Below are 8,876 nucleotides of genomic sequence, written 5' to 3'. Positions count from 1 at the left end.
TTTCTTTAAAATTCACTGAGAAGTCACCAATTAGCGAGACACAGACTCGAATGCATCACTCTTTATTTTGAAGTTTATTTTGAGTGTGGTAGCACGTCACAATAACCTTGGAGAAAGAAACATGATGCATGCGAAATATGTCGACTAGCGAATTTGAATTAAGAATATCACCGTTATTTTGTTTGAACTATTCAAAGCGAAAATGTAAATTTACCAAAATTTATTTTTAATTCAAAATGTTCGATTTGCAACACAATGTAGTTACAACTGAGTCATTTTGCACAAATTTCTTTATATAGTGAAATCTTAAGGAAAAATGTTTACATTGTAATTTAAGCCTTAAAAAAGTCTCGTTTATAGTTCGTTTTAGATTTGATGACTGGCTTTGATTAGTGATATCGTTTGTGTGATAATATCGGTTGCTATCTTGAATTGGGTGATTTCCCTTATAAGTTGAATGGAATATAAACATTTCGTTGTGTCCATAGACAGTTCATGGTAGGGGGTTTCCAAGATAGGTACTTGGCCAGGCCCCGTAGCCGAAAGGAATTTCTGCGACGCGAAACGAAACCGAAACGCCGCGAAAGGTAGTCTGGCTCTGTCACGCCAATACGCAAGAGTTATAGAGATAGATATCTACGAGCGTTTCGTTTCGTGAGCGTTTCGTGAGCGTTTGTGCCATTCAACTACGTAGCCTGGGGGGTTACCATGACGTACTAAAGACGTTCAGTTTAGGTTGAGAGAAAGGGACACAGCTATAGCAGTTACATAGCTCCGTCCCTCTCTCTCAACCTAAACTGAACGGCTTTAGCACGTCATGGTAACCCCCCTGGTGTTCTAACTGCAAGGAATGGCCCTAAAAGGTACGTATTTTGTTTAAATAAATAAATAAATATTGGGGGACACCTTACACAGATCAACCTAGCTCCAAACTAAGCAAAGCTTGTACTATGAGTACTAGGCGACGATTTACATACTTATATAGATAAATACATACTTATATACATAGAAAACATCCATGACTCAGGAACAAATATCTGTGCTCATCACACAAAACATGCCCTGACCGGGATTCGAACCCGGGACCGCGGCTTAGCAGGCAGGATCACCACTAACTACGCCAGACCGGTCGTCAAAGGTCGTATTTGTTGCTCCACGTCCGGTCTGGCCTAGCGGGTAGTAACCCTGCCTGCTAAGCCGCGGTCCTGGGTTCGAATCCTAGTAAGGGCATAGATTTGTGACATGAGCACAGATATTTGTTCCTGAGTCATGGATGTTTTCTATGTACATATGTATTTGTTTATTAAATATATCTTTGTCTGAGTACCCACAATATAAGCCTTTTTGAGCTTACCTTGGGACTCAGTGAATCTGTGTAGGAATGTCCTATAATATTTATTTATTCGCTCGCGTTAGAAAGAGACAAAGAGTAGCCTATGTCACTCTCCATCCCTTCAACTATTTCCACTTAAAAAATCACGTCAATTCACGTTACGTTAAAGACGGAGAAACAAACAGACACACGAACTTTCCCACTTATAATATTAGTATGGATTTATACATGTTTAGTCATAATAAAAATATTGTTTGAATCAATTTGGTAAGACTGGGTAAGACAAAATACAAAAAGAAAAAGAATAAATAAATGAAGAAATAGACGTCAAAATATTGTGAGATTTGAAGAGGAAAACATTGATTCCCAGTCACGTAATCAACTATTAAGACGCATTCTCTAATACGTAAGAACTAACTGCCAACTAAGAGCCAAGTTAAGGGTAAGTTGCACAATGGACAAAGGCGCGTCCGAGCGAGCCGTTCAGACTTCGCCTTAAGTTTACAACTTAAGTTTGTATGTGATTGAATGTATGGTCAAACTTGGGTATATAAACGAGTTTGTAGGTCTGTGTATGTATATATAAGTCTTCTCTGTTCGTGCCAACACAGGTAAGTAGGTACAGTCGACTACAAAGAGATATATCCATTTTTTCACCTTATTACAATGCAATAAGGTGAAAAAGTGGACACATTCTTTGTAGTCGACTGTACCTAACTATACTTCTTATTTCGACCACCCGAGCTTAACTCAGCGGCAAAGATTAATAAGTTACTAACAATAACTTAATTGTTTAACTATAACAATTAACATAATAGTTAACGCGTATAATTTTATACGTAAACTCAATGTATCAATGTATGTCTCGGTGAGAACTGCTGTGGAGGTAAATGCATGTTTACCATATACTTAAGTTAGTTTTTATACAAAATTATGTACATTTAACTCTGTTTGTTCTCCTAATAAATAAATAAATAACGTAACAGATCCTTCACTTACCTACGCCCTACGCATTATTTAACTAATACCAAAAACTCTATCGGCTCAGCCACGACATTGGTCTAAGCGCGGCAGCGGTGAGCGGCGGCCATACATTGGAGCGAGACACAGCGATGGGACTTTTCATTCGCACGTATGGCTGCCGCTCACCGCTGTCGCGCTTAGACCAATGTCGTGGCTGGGCCGTATAAGTTACTACGTAAAACACAGAAGAATAGTATAGGTACGTGCCACGCGACTACACAGGCGGGCGCGTGGCGCCCCTCGGGCACTTGTTCATTCGAATGAACGACTAGAGGTGCTTCACGCATGTAGCTGACTTCCACGATACAGGCATAGCCTAGGATGCCCATGAAACTGTAATGCATGATCTCAATTAGACCTAACTCAATTAGAATCTAATAATAATAGATTAAGAGTTTTGTTTGTAAAATTCTGTAAAAAATGACTGAAATAAACAGTCAAATTTTTTTTTTTTTTAGTGTGGCGGGTCGTCGATTAATTGCATACTGTATTTTAAACAAATTCTCTTGGTTAATAAACTTTCCTTCCACGAACGCTCCGGCTGTGGAATGAGCTCCCGATGAACTACAGTAGGTATGGGGTTCTTCAAAAAAGGAGTGTACAAGTTTCTAATGGGTCGGCAACGCGCATGTGACACACCTTGAGTTGCAGGCGTCCATAGGTTACGGTGACCGCTTTCCGTCAGGCGGGCCGTATACCTGTTTGCCACCGACGTGGTATAAAAAAAAATTTCAGGACTTTAACAAGATTCCTTTTATTAAATAGGTATATACTATTGATATTAAACGTCACTGAAAAAGTCTCCCCTCAGCAGTCAAGTTACCTACCAGGTATCTTAACGCTGGTCTTCCGTGATGACCAGCGTCCAAGCGATCGCGTCAGTAGGTACATATCACAAATAAATGCCCTAACCGGGATTCGAACCCTTGTTGGATCAGAATAAAAATCTGAGATATAAATATTTGTGTTTAGTTCTACAGTCTATGTAATTGGCGTAATGAATTCCTGGCTCTTCCAGGATGCGGAAAATTATAATCTAAAATTTTATTAAACCACCAGAAATAACCATCGTTCCTCAAAAATGAAGTTAGATCAGAATTTGGGAATCGGAAGACGCCAACTGACCATCAGCTCGACGGACGGCAATGGACCTTTCTATTCTATAATAGGTATGTACGCTTTAACGATATCTTGACGTAATATGTGATTGATAAACGCAACTCGCAAAAGCAATTAACTGCAATTAGTGACAAACGCTGACCACAGACAACGTACGTTGTAGTACAACGCTGTGACGTTTCCAAAAACCGCTATCTCCCTCCCACCAACCTAGATTCCGAATCTCCCATCTCACGGCAATCCGTTCAGAAATTATCAGAAAAAAGACGTCAGTGACCTCAATCTACATTACTACGATAAAGTTCCATTCAAAAATATTAAACATCATTATCAACCTTATGTGAGAGGAGTGAAGTATAAATTAGAATGGTAATTTATTGTTATTATTTTCTCTAAGTGAATAAACCGTCAATGCTTGCCAAATGGTCAGTTTAGTTGCGAACCGATCGCAGAACGCACTGGCCGAATTCTAAATTTGAAAATTTGAATTTTATCTGTGTGAACGGTGCTGTGTTCGATTTTTAAAATTTATACCTGGATTTGGATTGTTCCTGTGTAACTTTTTAAGAAGGTTGGTTTATTTTTAATTTATTTTATTTTTGTGCTCGGTGGGAGTCTAACACGTGGAGTTTGTTTTCACAAATTTTATTTGGATTATCTTTCAGTGCCATTGTTTTGAGATAAGATTTAATTGTAAATTGATTATAAGATAGATTGTTCTTACTTATTAGTAATTAAGATAAGTAAAATTTATTTACAATACACTCCTTCGAAAGACTCGTCATGCTTATCAACTTATTAGTGGCATAATAGTACATTTTCTGACATAAGTAGTTGTTGTATGAAACATGGTATGTATATTGCTGACATAATTAGTTACTATATAAAACTTCTAAGAGTAAATGAAAAACGTTATTTCGAATGACACTTTCACTTCTCAAAAAATTTTTTAAACGAGACTTAATATAAATGTATAATACAGTTTCATGTATATTTCAGATCAGAAACTATCGTTTACATTTTTATATAAGTCAGTTAAGTCGGTTCACTTTTATTTGAATAGGTTTTTTTTTGCAGTTTTTGCGCTATTGAGTAGGTATTGATATACAATCAGAATTCCAACGTTGCAAACTTTCTTAGTTGATTGTATACAATTTAATTGCTATTATATTACGTGGAGCTAATACTTCCTTTTCCTCAAGGAAGATGACACCACAAAGGAATCAATATTACATATTCAATAAAATCAAACACATTAAAATTACGACACCCTTTTTGAGATCAACTCATTCACTGAAAAAAACCACTACACTATGAGGTGAAGTGGTATTATTTGGCTGAGGTTTTCCAAGACGTGGAAGTACCTACTTACTTACTTTCCTAATCTGCACTCTGATTTAGATCTGGATCTTGTACCATTACACATATCGAGGGTTTACTGGTGAAACCCGATAAGTTGAGCAAACTGGTTTTTGAAATTCGAACTATGTGCAATTTCCACAATTTTGATATTTCGAGGACGAGAAAATTATCTCGATTTATCGGATTTCACCAGTAGGTAATATTCTGTGTCTGGGGGCCGATTTTTGAGTCTCACTTCGTTCGAATTCAGAAAATTGTCACTGAAAATAATTGGCAATTCACCGTTTTCAACCGGTATTTTAGTGACAGTGAGACTCAAAAATCGGCCCCCTGGACTGACATCCGCTGTGACATCCAACTCATGATCAAAGAATGTCGCCAATACCAAGGCCAAGGACAATCGCCCAAGAGTTGAAAAGTATCCGAAAGGGCTCCCTCAGATACAAGATAAGACGTTTTTGCAAATAAGACTATAGCAACGAATATAGACCTGCCTGCGTATTATGCTTCCAGTTTTATCACTTATCAACGTGGATAAGACATGTCACTCTCACACTGACATACTTGCCACAACGAGACAGAGATGCTTTATCCACGTTGATAAGTGATAATAGTTATTTGTTATACAAGGGGGCAAAGTTGTATTTTAACGCCGAGTGTGGAATTGAAAAACGAGCAAGTGAAAGGATTCTATAGTTGAACCACGAGCGAAGCGAGTGGTTCGAGAATAGAATCCTGAACTTGCGAGTTTTTTAACACACGAGAAGTAAAATACATTTGCACCCGAGTGTAACACAAAACTTTTCCCCTCACTGTAGTGAGGAAAGTACAACGCAAAAAATGCGTTTATCACTGCTTCCAGTAGTTCCACAGGTGGTAAATCATCTTTATTACTAGATTCACCCACTTTTATCAATTTTAAAGCAGTTAATTTGACTTTATTCAAGGTCAAATTACTCTACCCACTAGTGGATAAAATGCGTTTTTACCCGCTGGTATTAAAGGACAAAACACGTGTTTCCGAGCTAGTGAGGGGAAAAATTGTAAACATGATAGGCGCAGCAGTTGAATTGTGGATCAAACATGTAGGTTTAACAAAATTTTAACATGAGAGTGTAATTTCGATTGCATCGGAAGCTATTTTCGTGTGAACCCTGATACCATTTTTTTTTTAATTTTACCTGTCACTAAAAAGTTACTACTATTTTTGATGATGAGACTAATGAGTCTAGAATGATTGCTTGAGTAGCCAAGTGTAACTAAGTAACAACACTGGTACTCTCCTGTATGTTGCTAGGTACCTCAACTTCTTTCTAAATGAATTGGATAACAAAATTATAGTTGTATTTCCGAATATACTATCAAATCTGATTTTTAATGTATTTATTTACATGAACATATTTACATAATTATATAAGAAACTAAGACTAAACTTAAAAGCTAGCTAATGTCTTAAATAGGCCCTTGAGGCATTGTACCAAGGATACTGGCGACATTTCCTCGCTGCATCGCAATGCTGATACGTTGTGCGAGGAAGTCGCCAGCTCTTCGGTCACCAGTTACCTCAACCAGACGCTTCGCGATTTCTGTGAACAACAAATCTGATTGAGTAATAAAATGGTAGTTGGAAAATATATGATCGAACTATCATCAATTCATCAGTGAAGATTGATTTAAATTTATAACACCATACATAAAAAAAGGACGAATGGAGGATTCTAAGCGTATAAGTGAATACTTTTTCAACATACATACAACATACATACAATCACGCCTGTATCCCATAAAGGGGTAGGCAGAACACATGAAACTACTGAAGCTTCAGTGCCACTCTTGGCAAATAAGGGGTTGAAAGAAAACGAAACTGTGACATTGCAGTGACAGGTTGCCAGCTTCTCGCCTACGCCACAATTTAACCCATATCCCATAGTCGCCTTCTACGACACCCACGGGAAGAAAGGGGGTGGTGAAATTCTTTACCCGTCACCACACAGGCTCCTTTTTCTAATAATTTGACAAAATTACCAGACGTTGCGTAAGTTCCCAAGCCTGTCTCACACGAGTTGAATGACCCACGATTTTGACAAGACCTTGACTCCACGAGGAAAAAACTATACTTACCTACATCCATATACGTACACATAGCGACTATACACATAACAGGGTCGTTGACATAGTTCAGAAACTTGTTAGGACTGCCTGCGCTATTTCCGGACCGATACGACCTTCAAATATTTAAGACAAGAGCCTATCTTGATGCTAATAACGTAATCAACTCTCTTCTTAAAAGTGTCACTATCAGGCGACAATTCGTCACTACTTTTAAAAAATCTCGTATCTCACGCTGTTCCTCAAAGTTAAAACGCAGTAAGTCTATATGCATTCCATACATACTTACTACAATTTTCTTTTCATTGACAGACGAAGATACAAGTTTTTGGTAGTGACGAATTGTCACTGTTGCGAAATAGGCCAACGGTGCAGGCGGCGTAGACAAGATGCCAAACAGCGAAGGATAAAAATAAGACCATGATAATACCCATCATTGATTGTGAATTGGTGATCTTTGTATGTCAAGTGATAAACCTGTGGAATACATGGCGTTGACAAGAGATAAGTGTCTCAAGTAGCCATATCACATGATGTTTACATGTATGGTATACTAGCTTTTTCCCGCGGCTTCGCTCGAGTTAGAAAGAGACAAAAAGCAGCCTATGTCACTCTCCATCCCTTCAACTATCTCCACTTAAAAAATCACATCAATTCGTCGCTCTGTTTTGCCGTGAAAGACGGACAAACAAACAGACACACACTTTCCCATTTATAATATTAAGTATGGATGTATCAGTAATTCAATTACTAATGTAACTACAGCTCTGTATCTGCTTTCTCCCGTGAGTTTCGTAGAAGTTGACTGCGGGTCATGGATTCTATTGTGGATTTTTGGTGTAGGTAGACGAAAAGGCTGGTAACCTGTCGTTGTTGTACAGCCAGCAGCAGAAGTTCCGTAACGGGCAAGGTGTTCACAATGATCCTAACACGCTCTTATTGTCTTAAAAATAAGGTCGTGTCAAGTTCATTTTGAATACCTTGCCCGCTACGGAACTTCTGCAGCTGACTGTATCAGACAGGATATTACGATAATTATGGTTTACCTCATATATTGAAAAGGATATGTTTATAAATATAAAATACAAACTTCATATTTTACATTTTTCACAAAAAAAACAATTTTAATTAAATTATTCGTCACACCTATTTATCTAGCAGTTACTAAAATGATTACACTAATATGTCATTTTATTAGTCACCTAATAGTAATCTTAATCTAATCACTAATCAAATTTAACATCGTTTTGCTACTTGGCAAATATTGTTTTGCTGAGTTAAGCAGGTATTCTATTTAAAAATAGACTGTGTGCTATCAAAGACATATATAACTCCGTATAGACAGATAAAGTCTAAGAAAAAACGTACCTCAGTACCATACAGAAAAAAGTACGGTGGCCTAGATGGCATTACACCTTTGGGGTACGCTCAGCTAGATGGCGCTAATATTACTATTTGACATTTTAACACATATAGCTAAGAATATGGGCCAAATTTTCAAAACTGAGGTTCAAAAGTTTTAAGCCTGTCTCAAGAGATGGCAGTCTATGAACTGTGATTACACATTTTACTTCGACAGTAACTTTCTACAATACTCGATCCTCTTTGATGCTATGTAAGTCTAGTTGTGTTTGAATTGGCAATGGCAATCAATAATTATTTTTCCCCTCACTAGCTCGGAAACACGTGTTTTGTCCTTTAATACCAGCGGGTAAAAACGCATTTTATCCACTAGTGGGTAAAGTAATTTGATTTGAATAAAGTCAAATTAACTGCTTTAAAATTGATAAAAGTAGGTTAATCTAGTAATAAAGATGATTTACCACCTGTGGAACTACTGGAAGCAGTGATAAACGCATTTTTTGCGTTGTACTTTCCTCGCTATAGTGAGGGGAAAAGTTTTGTGTTACACACGGGTGCAAATGTATTT

The 8,876-nt window shown here is 37.5% G+C and overlaps 1 protein-coding gene across 1 annotated transcript in view; it reads left to right on the top strand.

Moving 5' to 3' along the window:
- The first annotated feature begins 3,896 nt into the window (after positions 1-3,896).
- LOC125236442 overlaps positions 3,897-8,876 on the top strand; it is a 29,627-nt gene continuing 24,647 nt past the window's right edge. The window contains exon 1 of the mRNA XM_048143250.1: positions 3,897-4,046. The gene's annotated coding sequence lies outside the window, so the exon portion shown is untranslated. The remainder of the gene's footprint in view (positions 4,047-8,876) is intronic.

The sequence above is a fragment of the Leguminivora glycinivorella genome, chromosome 19, assembly GCF_023078275.1.
Source record: "Leguminivora glycinivorella isolate SPB_JAAS2020 chromosome 19, LegGlyc_1.1, whole genome shotgun sequence".
Taxonomy (NCBI): Eukaryota; Metazoa; Arthropoda; class Insecta; order Lepidoptera; family Tortricidae; genus Leguminivora; species Leguminivora glycinivorella.
Note: the sequence above shows the minus strand (reverse complement) of the source record. Positions and strands in the feature narration are given on the sequence as shown.